This window comes from Bombina bombina, chromosome 5, assembly GCF_027579735.1.
Source record: "Bombina bombina isolate aBomBom1 chromosome 5, aBomBom1.pri, whole genome shotgun sequence".
NCBI lineage: Eukaryota > Metazoa > Chordata > Amphibia > Anura > Bombinatoridae > Bombina > Bombina bombina.
Genome location: NC_069503.1, coordinates 1,085,576,466 through 1,085,593,248, shown reverse-complemented (window position 1 = coordinate 1,085,593,248; position 16,783 = coordinate 1,085,576,466). Strand labels below are relative to the sequence as shown.

At 38.5% G+C, this 16,783-nt stretch overlaps 2 protein-coding genes across 2 annotated transcripts in view; one reads left to right on the top strand and one right to left on the bottom strand.

The window, feature by feature from the left end:
* TG (thyroglobulin) overlaps positions 1-16,783 on the bottom strand; it is a 535,242-nt gene that overhangs the window by 81,080 nt on the left and 437,379 nt on the right. The gene's annotated exons all lie outside the window — the stretch shown is intronic.
* The window catches only part of SLA (Src like adaptor), a 94,647-nt gene continuing 89,264 nt past the window's right edge, over positions 11,401-16,783 (top strand). The window contains exon 1 of the mRNA XM_053715372.1: positions 11,401-11,513. The gene's annotated coding sequence lies outside the window, so the exon portion shown is untranslated. The remainder of the gene's footprint in view (positions 11,514-16,783) is intronic.

Sequence of the window (16,783 nt, the reverse complement as noted above, 5' to 3'; positions counted from 1 at the left end):
GTAATGGGCGTGACTAGACAGGGTGTGTAAGGTTACAGAGTATGTAATGGAAGTGACTAGACAGGGTGTGTAATGTTACAGAGTTTGTAATGGGGTGACTAGACAAGGTGTATAATGTTACAGAGTATGTAATGGAAGTGACTAGACATGGTTTGTAATGTTACAGAGTATGTAATGGGCGTGACTAGTCAGGGTGTGTAATGTTACAAAGTATGTAATGGGCGTGACTAGACATGGTTTGTAATGTTACAGAGTATGTAATGGAAGTGACTAGACAGGGTGTGTAATGTTACAGAGTTTGTAATGGGCGGGACTAGACAGGGTGTGTAATGTTACAGAGTATGTAATGGGCGTGGCTAGTATGTAATAAGTGTGAATAGACAGGGTGTGCAATTTATTTTAGCTAGGTAGTTATTAAATAGTTAATAACTATTTAGTAACTATTCTACCTTGTTAAAATAAATACAAACTTGCCTGTAAAATAAAATTAAACCCTAAGCTAGATACTATGTAACTATTAGTTATATTGTAGCTAGCTTAGGGTTTATTTTACAGGTAAGTATTTCGTTTTAAATAGGAATTATTTAGTTAATGATAGGAATTTTATTTAGATTTATTTTCATTATATTTAAGTTAGGTGGTGTTAGGGTTAGACTGAGGTTTAGGGTTTAATACATTTAATATAGTGGCAGTGACGTTGGAGGCAGCAGATTAGGGGTTAATAAATGTAGGTAGGTGGAGGCGATGTTAGGGACGGCAGATTAGGGGTTAATATGATTTAACTAGTGTTTGCGAGGCAGGAGTGTGGCGGTTTAGGGGTTAATATGTTTATTAGAAATGTGGCGATTAGGGGTAAACATTTTATTTTAGTGTTTGGGATGCAGGAGGGCCTCGGTTTAGGGGTTAATAGGTAGTTTATGGGTGTTAGTATACTTTTTAGCACTTTAGTTATGAGTTTCATGCTACGGCGTTGTACCATAAAACTCATAACTACTGACTTTAAAATGAGTTAGGGATCTTGGAGGTAGAGGGTGTACCGCTCACTTTTTGGCCTCCCAGGACAGACTTTTAATACCAGCGCTATGGAAGTCCCATAGAAAAAAGACTTTACAAAGTTTACGTAAGTCGTTTTGCGGTAAGGCCAAAAAAGTGTGTGGTGACCCTAAACCTGCAAGACTACCAGCGGTAATGAAAAAGCAGCGTTAGGACCTGTTAACGACGCTTTTTCAGCCTAACGCAAAACTCGTAATCTAGCCGTAAGTTATTTATAGATATAAAGATAAATACTAGGTCTCAGATGCCACCACCTTGAGTTAAGCCTTAAGCTTCACAGAAAAAGTTTAGAGTTTTTGCCTGGTTGTTTTAAATAAACGCGACCTTCCTCTACAGTCTTCTACCTCCAAACCTGCGTCTGTGTTTATTGGGGGAAGGTGGGAGTTAAGTCAAGGGGATTTGACCCTTAAAAAAATAAAGCCACTAAAAAGCCACATTTCATCTAATAAAACCTATGAGAATAGAAATGGACATCTAAACCACTGAGGTTTTAGCACCACTGACACTGACTCCTCTGCTCTATTATTAACTGCACTGTGACCAAATGAGAAGCTAAATTTACATTTTGCTCACACTAAATGTATTTTAATACGCTTACTTGAATGAACTATGTAATGTAGACTCCAATGATAAACCTAAATTAAAGCAAAAAAGTGTAATTATTTCAAAGTTGAATATCTGTCTTTTTAGTTATAAAGCTCAATCTTTTCCAAAGAAATAGGACGATTTTGTTCTATATAAATGTGCTTTATGTGGTTTTATAACATTCAAGTTTTTTTTGAGATAAAGATAAATGTAGCCACCAATCCAAAAGCGCTACCCAGGGTTCGGAACCAAAAATGGGTTGGCTCCTAAGATTACATTCCTGCTTTTTTAAATAAAGATACCAAGAGAACAAAGAAAAAATTATAATATGAGTAAATTAGAAAGCTGCTTAAAATTACACTCTTTATCTGAATCATGAAAGAAAACATTTGGGTTTATATCCCTTTAAATACAGTAGAATTGAATAACCAAGTACATAATAAAAAGACAACGCACTTACTATGAATTTTAAATGAACAGCTGATTTTTTTCTAACAAATTTCAACATTTACTTTGCTAGCCACCTGTATCAATTTCAGACTCATATACGTATACACTGAACTCTTGCACATGCTCAGTAGTAACTGGTTTCCCAGAAAGTGTATATATATAAAAAGACAAAAGTGCAAAATCTTATAATGGCAGTAAATGGGGAAGTACCTTAGAACACCATGCTCTAGCTTAATTATTAAGTTTAATTTTGACTTTACTGTCCCTTTAAATCTATATTTAGTTTACATTTATGCACGTGAGTGCATCGCAGATTTTATTAGGCAATTTACATATTTATAAAACTGATTCTAGTAAAAGCTATTGCTAATGAAAGAAAATATATATAACTGTACTCCCTGAGTTGACCAAAACATTAAACCATAAAAAAGTGAACATTTAAAAAAAATAAAAAATAGAATAAAATATGTAGAGGAACTCCAACCAGTTTAACATTTTGTGTTTCACAGAGAAGTCTTTTCATACAGGTACAAATCCCCAAATCTGGAAGTCCAAAATCCAAAGTTATTCTGAAATCCAAACTTTTTAATGAATATCTATACTATAATTGTGTTTGTAATGTCTGTCGCAGTCGGCAGTTGCGCACGCATCCTCAATGGAATGTTGCGTGTGCAGCCAAAATAATTCACCTGGATGCAGCTGCCATTTTCGGAATCCACCAGGATGAAGCGAAGGCATACGGAGTATTACAAAAAAAAAAAACACCGCCCGCATGAAAACATAATTTATGCTTACCTGATAAATTTATTTCTCTTGTAGTGTATCCAGTCCACGGATCATCCATTACTTATGGGATATTAACTCCTCCCCAACAGGAAGTGCAAGAGGATTCACCCAGCAGAGCTGCTATATAGCTCCTCCCCTAACTGCCATTACCAGTCATTCGACCGAAAACATGCAGAGAAAGGAAACCCATAGGGTACAGTGGTGACTGTAGTTTAATGGAAAAATTACCTGCCTTAAAGTGACAGGGCGGGCCATGGACTGGATACACTACAAGAGAAATAAATTTATCAGGTAAGCATAAATTATGTTTTCTCTTGTTAAGTGTATCCAGTCCACGGATCATCCATTACTTATGGGATACCAATACCAAAGCTAAAGTACACGGATGACGGGAGGGACAGGCAGGCTCTTTATACGGAAGGAACCACTGCCTGAAGAACCTTTCTCCCAAAAACAGCCTTCGAAGAAGCAAAAGTGTCAAATTTGTAAAATTTGGAAAAAGTATGAAGAGAAGACCAAGTTGCAGCCTTGCAAATCTGTTCAACAGAAGCCTCATTCTTAAAGGCCCAAGTGGAAGCCACAGCTCTAGTAGAATGTGCTGTAATTCTTTCAGGAGGCTGCTGTCCAGCAGTCTCATAGGCTAACCGTATTATGCTACAAAGCCAAAAGGAGAGCGAGGTAGCCGAAGCTTTTTGACCTCTCCTCTGACCAGAATAAACGACAAACAGGGAAGACGTTTGTCGAAAATCCTTAGTTGCCTGTAGATAAAATTTCAGGGCATGGACTACATCTAGATTGTGTAGCAGACGTTCCTTTTTCGAAGAAGGATTAGGACACAAAGATGTAACCACAATCTCTTGATTGATATTCCTGTTAGTGACCACCTTAGGTAGGAACCCAGGTTTAGTACGCAGAACTACCTTGTCTGAATGAAAAATCAGATAAGGAGAATCACAATGTAAGGCAGATAACTCAGAGACTCTTCGAGCCGAGGAAATCACCATTAAAAACAGAACTTTCCAAGATAACAACTTGATATCAATGGAATGAAGGGGTTCAAACAGACCCCCCTGTAAAACATTAAGAACTAAGTTCAAACTCCATGGTGGAGCAACAGTTTTAAACACAGGCTTGATCCTAGCTAAAGCCTGACAAAAAGCTTGAACGTCCGGAACTTCTGACAGACGTTTGTGTAAAAGAATGGACAGAGCTGAAATCTGTCCCTTTAAGGAACTAGCGGATAAACCCTTTTCTAAACCTTCTTGTAGAAAAGACAATATCCTCGGAATCCTAACCTTACTCCATGAGTAACTCTTGGATTCGCACCAATATAAGTATTTGCGCCATATCTTATGGTAAATCTTTCTGGTAACAGGCTTCCTAGCCTGTATTAAGGTATCAATAACTGACTCAGAAAAACCACGTTTTGATAAAATCAAGCGTTCAATTTCCAAGCAGTCAGCTTCAGAGAAATTAGATTTTGATGTTTGAAGGGACCCTGGATCAGAAGGACCTGTTTCAGAGGTAGCGACCAAGGTGGACAGGATGACATGTCCACTAGATCTGCATACCAAGTCCTGCGTGGCCATGCAGGCGTTATTAGAATCACTGATGCTCTCTCCTGTTTGATTCTGGCAATCAATCGAGGAAGCATCAGGAAGGGTGGAAACACATAAGCCATCCCGAAGGTCCAAGGTGCTGTCAAAGCATCTATCAGAACCGCTCCCGGATCCCTGGATCTGGACCCGTAACGAGGAAGCTTGGCATTCTGTCGAGACGCCATGAGACCTATCTCTGGTTTGCCCCAACGTCGAAGTATTTGGGCAAAGACCTCCGGATGAAGTTCCCACTCCCCCGGATGAAAAGTCTGACTACTTAAGAAATCCGCCTCCCAGTTCTCCACTCCCGGGATGTGGATTGCTGACAGGTGGCAAGAGTGAGACTCTGCCCAGCGAATTATCTTTGATACTTCCATCATTGCTAGGGAGCTTCTTGTCCCTCCCTGATGGTTGATGTAAGCTACAGTCGTGATGTTGTCCGACTGATACCTGATGAACCCCCGAGTTGTTAACTGGGGCCAAGCCAGAAGGGCATTGAGAACTGCTCTCAATTCCAGAATGTTTATTGGTAGGAGACTCTCCTCCTGATTCCATTGTCCCTGAGCCTTCAGAGAATTCCAGACAGCGCCCCAACCTAGTAGGCTGGCGTCTGTTGTTACAATTGTCCAGTCCGGCCTGCTGAATGGCATCCCCCTGGACAGATGTGGCCGAGAAAGCCACCATAGAAGAGAATTTCTGGTCTCTTGATCCAGATTCAGAGTAGGGGACAAGTCTGAGTAATCCCCATTCCACTGACTTAGCATGCACAATTGCAGCGGTCTGAGATGTAGACGTGCAAAGGGTACTATGTCCATTGCTGCTACCATTAAGCCGATCACCTCCATGCATTGAGCTACTGACGGGTGTTGAATGGAATGAAGGACACGGCATGCATTTTGAAGCTCTGTTAACCTGTCTTCTGTCAGGTAAATCTTCATTTCTACAGAATCTATAAGAGTCCCCAAGAAGGGAACTCTTGTGAGTGGAAAGAGAGAACTCTTCTTTTCGTTCACCTTCCATCCATGCGACCTTAGAAATGCCAGTACTGACTCTGTATGAGACTTGGCAGTTTGAAAGCTTGAAGCTTGTATCAGAATGTCGTCTAGGTACGGAGCTACCGCAATTCCTCGCGGTCTTAGTACCGCCAGAAGAGCACACAGAACCTTTGTGAAGATTCTCGGAGCCGTAGCCAATCCGAATGGAAGAGCTACAAACTGGTAATGCCTGTCTAGAAAGGCAAACCTTAGATACCGGTAATGATCTTTGTGAATCGGTATGTGAAGGTAAGCATCCTTTAAATCCACTGTGGTCATGTACTGACCCTTTTGGATCATGGGTAAAATTGTCCGAATAGTTTCCATTTTGAACGATGGAACTCTTAGGAATTTGTTTAGGATCTTTAAATCCAAGATTGGCCTGAAAGTTCCCTCTTTTTTGGGAACCACAAACAGATTTGAGTAAAACCCTTGTCCTTGTTCCGACCGCGGAACCGGATGGATCACTCCCATTAATAAAAGATCTTGTACGCAGCGTAGAAACGCCTCTTTCTTTATTTGGTTTGTTGACAACCTTGACAGATGAAATCTCCCTCTTGGGGGAGAGAATTTGAAGTCTAGAAGGTATCCCTGAGATATGATCTCTAACGCCCAGGGATCCTGGACATCTCTTGCCCAAGCCTGGGCGAAGAGAGAAAGTCTGCCCCCCACTAGATCCGTTCCCAGATCGGGGGCCCTCGATTCATGCTGTCTTAGGGGCAGCAGCAGGTTTCCTAGCCTGCTTGCCCTTGTTCCAGGACTGGTTAGGTCTCCAGCCTTGTCTGTAGCGAGCAACAGCTCCTTCCTGTTTTGGTGCAGAGGAAGTTGATGCTGCTCCTGCTTTGAAATTACGAAAGGAACGAAAATTAGACTGTCTAGCCTTAGGTTTGGCTCTGTCTTGAGGCAGGGCATGGCCTTTACCTCCTGTAATGTCAGCGATAATTTCTTTCAACCCGGGCCCGAATAAGGTCTGCCCTTTGAAAGGTATATTAAGCAATTTAGATTTAGAAGTAACGTCAGCTGACCAGGATTTTAGCCACAGTGCTCTGCGTGCCTGAATGGCGAATCCGGAATTCTTAGCCGTAAGTTTAGTTAAATGTACTACGGCATCTGAAATAAATGAGTTAGCTAACTTAAGGGCTTTAAGCTTGTGTGTAATCTCATCTAATGGAGCTGATTCAAGTGTCTCTTCCAGAGACTCAAACCAAAATGCTGCTGCAGCCGTGACAGGCGCAATGCATGCAAGAGGTTGCAATATGAAACCTTGTTGAACAAACATTTTCTTAAGGTAACCCTCTAACTTTTTATCCATTGGATCTGAAAAGGCACAGCTATCCTCCACCGGGATAGTGGTACGCTTAGCTAAAGTAGAAACTGCTCCCTCCACCTTAGGGACCGTTTGCCATAAGTCCCGTGTGGTGGCGTCTATTGGAAACATCTTTCTAAATATCGGAGGGGGTGAGAACGGCACACCGGGTCTATCCCACTCCTTAGTAACAATTTCAGTAAGTCTCTTAGGTATAGGAAAAACGTCAGTACTCGCCGGTACCGCAAAATATTTATCCAACCTACACATTTTCTCTGGTATTGCAACTGTGTTACAATCATTCAGAGCCGCTAACACCTCCCCTAGTAATACACGGAGGTTTTCCAGCTTAAATTTAAAATTTGAAATATCTGAATCCAGTTTGTTTGGATCAGAACCGTCACCCGCAGAATGAAGCTCTCCGTCCTCATGTTCTGCAAATTGTGACGCAGTGTCTGACATGGCCCTAATATTATCAGCGCACTCTGTTCTCACCCCAGAGTGATCACGCTTACCTCTTAGTTCTGGTAATTTAGCCAAAACTTCAGTCATAACAGTAGCCATATCCTGTAATGTGATTTGTAATGGCCGCCCAGATGTATTCGGTGCTACAATATCACGCACCTCCCGAGCGGGAGATGCAGGTACTGACACGTGAGGCGAGTTAGTCGGCATAACTCTCCCCTCGTTGTTTGGTGAAATATGTTCAATTTGTACAGATTGACTTTTATTTAAAGTAGCATCAATACAGTTAGTACATAAATTTCTATTGGGCTCCACTTTGGCTTTAGCACATATAGCACAGATATCTTCCTCTGAATCAGACATGTTTAACACACTAGCAAATAAACTAGCAACTTGGAAATACTTTTCAAGTAATTTACTATAATATGAAAACGTACTGTGCCTATAAGAAGCACAGAAAAAGTTATGACAGTTGAAAATTAATAAACTGAAAAGTTATAGCATCAAATCTTTGTAAAAAACACAATTTTAGCAAAGGATTGCTCCCATTAGCAAAGGATAACTAACCCTGATAGCAGAAAAAAAAAAAAAATACAGAAATAAACGTTTTTTTTTTTATCACAGTCAACTACAATCTCACAGCTCTGCTGTGAGTGATTACCTCCCTCAAAACAAGTTTTGAAGACCCCTGAGTTCTGTAGAGATGAACCGGATCATGCAGGGAAGACAATAAACTTCTGACTGAATTTTTTGATGCGTAGCAAAAGCACCAAAAAAGGTCCCTCCCCCTCACACATAACAGTGTAAACTGTCATAAATTAAATAAAACGACTGCCAAGTGGAAAAAAATAGTGCCCAAAACATTTTTTCACCCAGTACCTCAGAAAATTAAACGATTTTACATGCCAGCAAAAAACGTTTAACATTAATAAATTGAGTGTTATTAAAAAGCCTGTTGCTAGTCCCTGCAAATTAGCCTAAAGTTTTATGCATACAGTATAATTCCAGTGAAGTGCCATTCCCCAGAATACTGAAGTGTAAAATATACATACATGACAGCCTGATACCAGTTGCTGCTACTGCATTTAAGGCTGAGTTTACATTATATCGGTATGGCAGAATTTTCTCATCAATTCCATTGTCAGAAAATAATAAGCTGCTACATACCTCTTTGCAGATTAATCTGCCCGCTGTCCCCTGATCTGAAGTTTACCTCTCCTCAGATGGCCGAGAAACAGCAATATGATCTTAACTACTCCGGCTAAAATCATAGAAAAACTCAGGTAGATTCTTCTTCAAATTCTACCAGAGAAGGAATAACACACTCCGGTGCTATTATAAAATAACAAACTTTTGATTGAAGGTATGAAACTAAGTATAATCACCACAGTCCTCTCACACATCCTATCTATTCGTTGGGTGCAAGAGAATGACTGGTAATGGCAGTTAGGGGAGGAGCTATATAGCAGCTCTGCTGGGTGAATCCTCTTGCACTTCCTGTTGGGGAGGAGTTAATATCCCATAAGTAATGGATGATCCGTGGACTGGATACACTTAACAAGAGAAATATAACACAAAAAAAAACAACCTCCCACACAAAGTATTAACACATACACTGCAAACCCACACATCGCAAAATAATAAAGTAATTAACCCCTTAATCATCAACCACCCACATTGCAATAAACCTATTTACTCTATTAACCCCTAAACCGCAAAACCCCCACATCGCAATAAACCTAATTATCCTATTAACTCCTAAACCGAAAACCCCCCACATCGCAATAATCCTATTTACCCTATTAACCCCTAAACCACAAACCCCCCACATCGCAATAATCCTAATTAACTTATTAACCCCTTAAACCGTCAACACCCACAATGCAAATAACTAATTAAATTACTAAGCCCCATAACCTAACACCCCCTAACATAACACCCCCTAAATTAACTAAACTAAAAAATACTAAAGTTTAAAAAAAAAAAAAAACTAAGATTACAAAAATAAAAAAGGCTAACATTACAGAAAATAAAAACCAAATTACCAAAGTTTACAAAATTAAACCTAATCCCTATGAAAATAAAAAAGCCCCCTAAAATAAAAACACCCCCTACTCTAAGAATAAACTACCAGTAGCCTTTAAAAGGGCTTTTTGCAGGGTATTGCCCCAAGATAAACAGCTCTTTTACATTAAAAATACACAAAGTCCCCCCTAACAGTAACCCCCCACACCCACCAAACCCCCCAAAATAAAAGAACCTAACACTAAAAAACCTAAACTACCCATTGCCCTGAAAAGGGCATTTGTTTGGGCATTGCCCTTAAAAGTGCATTTAGCTCTTTAACTGTCCATCCCTAATCTAAATAAAACAAACCCCCCAAAAAACCCTTAAAAAAAAACCTAAGTCTAACCCCCAGGTTGGTACTCACAATTCCTGAAGTCCGGCGGAGAAGTCTTCTTCCAAGCGACGACCTTTTCTTTCTTCTTCCAGGAACAATCCGTTTAAATCAGCCAATAGCATTTCAGTAGCTCTCATCCTATTGGCTGATTTGAATTTGAAGAATCAAATCAGCCAATAGGAATTCAAGGGACGCCATCTTTAATTGCGTACCTTGAATTCACTATTCAGTGTATGGCGGCAATCGTAGGAAGAGGATCCTCCACGCTCCATGGATCCGCGGTCGCTGGTCTTCTGTTCCAGGGTCTCCGATCTTTAGCTCCGCGGTCATCGGTCTTCAGCTCCGCGCCGGAAGAAGAAAGAAGAGGTCGCCGCTTGGAAGAAGATTTCACCTTCTGGAACAGGACCTTCTCCTCCGGACTTCAGGAACGGTGAGTACCAACCTAGGGGTTAGACTTAGGTTTTTTTTTTAAGGTTTTTATTGGGGGGGTTGTTTTATTTAAATTAGGGATGGGCAGTAAAAGAGCTAAATGGCAGGGTGGTTCGGTGGTTCCATCACCACAATAGACTGCCCTCTGGGCAGGCTTTCCCACTAGTGTAAAAATAAAAATAAATTACAATTAGATATTGTGGTTAACACTTGGTCCTATACCCCATCTAAGCTGTCACATTTCACAAATGCAAATATACTATTACAACTATTACAAAATCCAAGCTATTCCGAAATCCAAACCTTTTCTGGTCCCAAAGAAGTCAAACCCTATACCTTATCCGATTGGTTGTGCATCCGGTGACCTCACAAAGACACGGAACAATCAGATCATGCATTAATGCCCAAGGGCAGATAAGCTGCTGGGAGTACTGTTCTATTTAGAGTCTCAGGCACCGCAACCGCCTCTGGGAACCTAGCCATGGGTCCAACCCCCACAACGTGCTTTTAAAGGTTCTCAGACAGAATGCGTGTGCGACGGATAATAGTCTGACAGACAAATGTCCTCAATATAGACTGGACGGTTATCCGACTAACCTTTAAAAGCACGTTGTGGGGGGTGGGACCCATGGTTAGGTTGTCAGAGGCGGTTGCGGTGCCCGCGGCTCTGATTAGAACAGAACTCTCTGGAGCATATCTGCCCTCAGGCGTTAATGCATGATCTGACTGGTCCGTGTCGTCGTAAGTCAACAGATGCACAACCAATCGGATAAGGTGAAGGGTTTGTCGCTACTGCCTAGTCTAAGGAGGTGCATTCTCTAGATGCACATGCGCATATGCACCAACAAATGCTCAGTTTGTTGCATGTATAGTAAAATCTCGCTAATACCATGATAACCTTAACTAGTAGCATTTGTACCACAACAAGTGCATTGCTAAAAAATATGTTTCTAGGCAAAACTAAAATGCATTAAAGTTATTTTCCATGTTTACTATAATAGCCCTGTAATAATGTTTTAAACTCATTCATGAGCTGTTTTGTAAGTTGTTTAAAACATGATAATGGTATAAACTTAATTGTTGTTTATTTTTCATTGGTTCTACAAATTTTAAATTCTGTCAAATACATTTAACATTTACAGAACAGCTATTAAATGTAATCCACATAATAAACAGGAACCTGGTTTATGTGTATGTACGAAAGACATCTTATCAAAGCAGAGGAAGTGTGCAGCACATTTTGCAACCGTCGTTCTGCTTCAGTGCATGAAATTCATAACAGTAAACCCGGATGTCAGCCTCTGTCAGTCTAACTTAACCCTGACAGGACTCTGACATGAAAACAACATAATGCATGCTGCACTCATTGCCATTCAGTGAAATGGAATAATAGTACAAGTTTCAAGGTAAATATATTTTCAAATTTAGCTTTGCATTTTAATATGAAGATCACTGTCACTGTAAAATCTATCAGGAGCTGAAATAATACACTTATTTACACCAGCTATTGTGTATCTCATGATTATTTACATTATTTGTCATATATATATATATATATATATATATATATACAAACATATATATGTATAAATATATATATATATACATACCGGTACATAAATATATGCATAAATACACATTATTATATACTGTGTGTGTGTGTGACAGTGTATATATATATATATATATATATATATATATATATATATACCGTATATATATATATTTTGAAGTCCAGCACTCACTTTATCAATACACCCGCTGGGGTGCACTTTAATTTTTATACAAATGCCAAAAATAAAAGGAACTCCGGGTTTTTGGGATCACAACTGTCAAAACCGGAGAGTGACTTTCATTTCATTTTTGGTATATATATATACACACTCAAATATATTAATGAGCTTTTAAACTAATCAAGCAATTACAGAATTTGCAAGGTCAGGGTATAGGAGAGTACACAATTTTCTCCATCATCCTTGGGGGAAATGTTAAAACCACAATGTTCAGAGATACATTGCAGGAAAGTGGACAAAATATATAATCAGACAACTTTATTTTACAATGCATAATTTTATCGACACATTTTTTAAAATGAAATAATCTTTAATTCCTGAAAATTAGAGATACGTAGCTAGATTTTATAATTTGGTGCACAAACTAAAACATACCCATAAGTAATCAGAAAAAAAGGTAACTTGAAACCTTCATTAAACATGACCTTTATTTGTAATTGCCATTTATTAATGCACATATTTCTATTACTAAATACAAGTATTTGTATATTTATACTACATCTCTAACTCTACAACCTAAAAATAGCCAAGTATTTAAGTATTTTGTTTTGTTATGTGATGGATTTCAGAATGACACATTTTTTGGAACTGATCTTGAAATATTCTGTGGTCAGATGAATTTCTTTTAGATTAACTGCGCTTGGAGTTTAACAGAAAAATAAATATAGAAATTTGTTTCGAAAAAGTTATTTGCAAAAAATCTATTTTTTAGCAAACTAGAAAGATTGTGATAATATGTTAAAAGAATATATTATTCTTGAATATAATTTCTTTGACAAAAATGTAAAAATGTACCACATCTCTCAAAAATCCAGTCAGGCGTACAATTTCCCACAAACTGCAGTACAAAATTTGCATGTGGTATTTGTTTGAGAATTAAAAATAATTTTGACAACAAAATGGCACAAATGAGCATGAATATTGTATACAACAGCGCATGCATGTTACACACGTGCATCTGAGAACATTTTTCTAAGGGTGGAGAGCAATAAAATAAAATATTCAGAAAATACTTAAATACTTATATAGTATCTGTTTGTAGCTTTAATAGTTTACTTCATATTTTAACTCTAAAGCAACTATCTAGCAATAAGTAATTAGAATTTATACATCAAATTTGTCGTGTCACCTTTTATTTATAAAAAAAAAAAAAAAAAAATTACAAGTGGAACGAAAGCGATATTAGTGCTCCATTGAGTAATACCAGTACAAGCTAATGCGAGCTGGTATTACAAGTTAAGCGCAATGCAAATGTGACACCCCACAACCGCTCCCTTTAGACACCAAAAAATAACTTGCTTTTTGCTGCTATCTTTATTTTTTTTTATAAAATATATGTCACTGTATTTTGGAGGCATTTGGGGCACTGATCTCTGGTTAATTTTATAAGCACTAATGTAATGGCTGTTTATTTCTCGATAAATAAGTGCTCCACTTGTAACCTGGCCCTAAATGTGAAGTCCCCAAGGGTGTGTTAGTAGATTTTTGGTAAAAATGTTGGTACAGTTTTGTTAATCTATTTTAACTCTCTGAATTAAGGGGATTAAATATTGATTTTTTTTTATCAAGCAATATTTATAGGGTCAGAATCAGGGGTGCAAATGTTTCACTGAAGTTTACTAGTCAGGGAGAAAAGTTACTAGCCCAGTGGGAGAAAGTTAAAAGTCCACTCAGTAATAAGGATAGGAACAAAGACCAACTATTGGGACAGTCAAGTGAAAATTAAACTGTCATGATTCATACAGTGCATGCAATGTTAAACAACTTTACAATGTTCTTTTATGATCAATTTTGGTTTGTTCTCTTGTTATTCTTTGTTTAAAGCTAAACCTAGGTAGGTTCATATGGTAATTTCTAAACCCTTGAAGGCCGCCTCTCATCTCAGTGCATTTTAACCGTTTTTACAGCTAGACAGTGCTAGTACACATGTGCCACATATATAAAATTGTGCTTACTCTCGTGGAGTTATTTTAGAGTCAGCACTTATTAGCTAAAATGCAAGTCTGTTGAAAGAACTGAGATAAGGGGGCAGTCTGCAGAGGCTTAGATACAAGGTAATCACAGAGGTAAAAAGTATATTAATATAACTGTGTTGGTTATGCAAAACTGGGGAATGGGTAATAAAGGGATTATCTATCTTTTTAAACAATAAACATTCTGGAGTAGACTGTCCCTTTAAAGGGACAGTATACACCAATTTTCCTATAACTGCATGTAATAAACTCTACTATAAAGAATAATATGCACAGATACTGATATAAAAATCCAGTATAAAACCGTTTAAAAACTTACTTAGAAGCTTCCAGTTTAGCTCTGTTTAAAAGGTTACTTGAACACCCACTGCAAGTGGGAAATAGCAGACACCTCCTTCAATTGCATATGAAAAGACCCTTTACACAAACAGAAGCAAGCTGGAATAGGTATACGTCGGTATTCTCCTAAAACTTTGGGGCTTGGTTAGGAGTCTGAAAATCAGCAATGTTATTTAAAAATAAGCAAAACTATCCATTTTTAAAAAAACAAAAAACTGTATGGGCTTTATAAATGGATCATCTACAAAACATTTATGCAAAGAAAAATCTAGTGTATAATGTCCCTTTAACTCTTCCACTGCCACTTGTCGGAGATTAATGGACTAGTTAAAATGTCTTGCCCTGGTCATTTGCTAACACTGGCTTGCTTCATTTTCAAGGAAGTACTATATCAATGTGACATTAATTATGCAATAAGCTGTAGGGTACAGGGAAATATTTTGTAACACAGTTATATTCTAATATTCACACAATGGAATTGCAATTCATGGCTACCTCAAAGACAGAACATATTGAGTAAACTCCGGTCTAAGTTTATGTGAGATCACCAATAAATAAAAAAAGCATTACAGACCATACAAAAGTTACATCAGGATTCATATTACTGGAATATTATGTTCATCATTATTTAGAAAACAGTTAAAAAAAATATGATGAAGTCCCTATTTTTATGTTGCTAAGTGTTAAAAAAGGGACTTGAAAGTCAAAATGAAATGCTCATGGATCAGATAGAGAATACAATTTTTAAAGACAATTTACTTCAATCTGTTGATATCCTGTTTTCAGAAGCATACTTAGGTAGGGACAGGAGCAGCAATGCACTACTACAAGCTAGATGGTGATTGGTGGATATTCACATATGCTTCCAATGTGTTCAGCTAGCTCCCATTGCATTGCTGCTCTATAGTTAAATGCAAGCAAAACTGCAATAATGAAATCATGTTAGACCATTCTCTTTTGCATTTTTTTATCCCTTTAATACAGAAATTTACTGTGGATGTTTACTAGATGGAAGTTGCCTTTAAGCACCTAAATGTGTGTACTGGGATAAATGAAGGACTGAGCATATAATTCCTTTGATTATTAATATTATTTTATTTTTAGAGTTGCCTTCTAAGCTTGTAGTCAGGCCTCTGGGCTGGGTGATTGGGGCAACAGCCCCAGGCACCGAGCTATGGGGTCTCTGCATTATCAAGCCAGCTGGCTGGGGGCACTCCAAGACTCCCGTGGCTTTCTGTACTCCTCCCTCTGCCTTGTGTGTCTGTCCATGGAGCTCCCAGTTAAAAAAGTTCCAGGCAGCAAGTATCAGGCAGGCAGGCTGCCCTATTGGCAGTGCAAGTGTGGCCCGCACTTTGGGAGCCCCTGCACTGTCATTCCAGTGCTGCAGAATAAGGGCTGGACAGGGAGGCCCACAAATTTGCTTTGCCCAGACAAGGCAGCCCATTTCAAACTTAGCATTCAAAGTGTAAATCAGGAGATGCAGCTTCCCAGTAGGTTGACAGAGTAGGGGTGACATCTGGGGGTGTCTGTGTGGTTCACAGTGCCGTGAAGCCTTCTACTAATGAGTGGGGGGTAATTGACACCTACCACAGATGTGCTTACAGGGGCTAGTAACATCACAGTGTATATCTGCTCCCCCATGTGATATATATATATATATATATATATATATATATATATTTATATTATATGAGAAATCTGTGAGCAATGAGAACATGGATCATTGAGAACTAGACTTGTGCATTAGTTCACGAAAAGAATATCTGTACAAATGCACCAACTAAATTTAAAGAAAACTGACAAAATACTGAAGAAATTCATCAGTATTCATTCATATAACGAATATAAATGTTCCACAAATATTCAGTATTTATTTTGTTTTAAACTAAACAAATACCAAATAGCGCAGCAGACAAATATCCTGAAAAGCTAATCTTTCTGAATATTTGTTCTGAAAGATTTGGACGAACCAAGTCTAGAGAACTGTGTTATACGAGTGAAAAAATTATTTGATCCTCTGCTGATTTTGTATGTTTGCCCACTGAAAAAGAAATTATCAGTCTATAATTTTAATGGTAGGTTTATTTGAACAGTAAAAGACAGAACAACAACAACAAAAAATCCAGAAAAACGCATTTCAAGAAAGTTATAAATTGATTTGCATTTTAAAGAGTGAAATACATTTTTGATCCCCTATCAATCAGCAAGGTTTCTGGCTCCCAGGTGTCTTTTATACAGGTAACGAGCTAAGATTAGGAGAGGAGCACTCTCTTAAAGGGATGATCATAGAGAACGGTGAGGAATCAGCCCAGAACTACACGGGAGGATCTTGTCAGTGATCTTAAGGCAGCTGTGACCATAGTCACCAAGAAAACAATTGGTAACACACTATGCTGTGAAGGACTGAAATCCTGCAGTGCCCACAAGGTCCCCCTGCTCAAGAAAGCACATGTGCAGGCCCAAGGTCTTAAGTTTGCCAATGAGCATCTGAATGATTCAGAGAACTGGGTGAAAGTGTGGTCAGATGAGACCAAAATTGAGCTCTTTGGCATTAACTCAACTCGCCGTGTT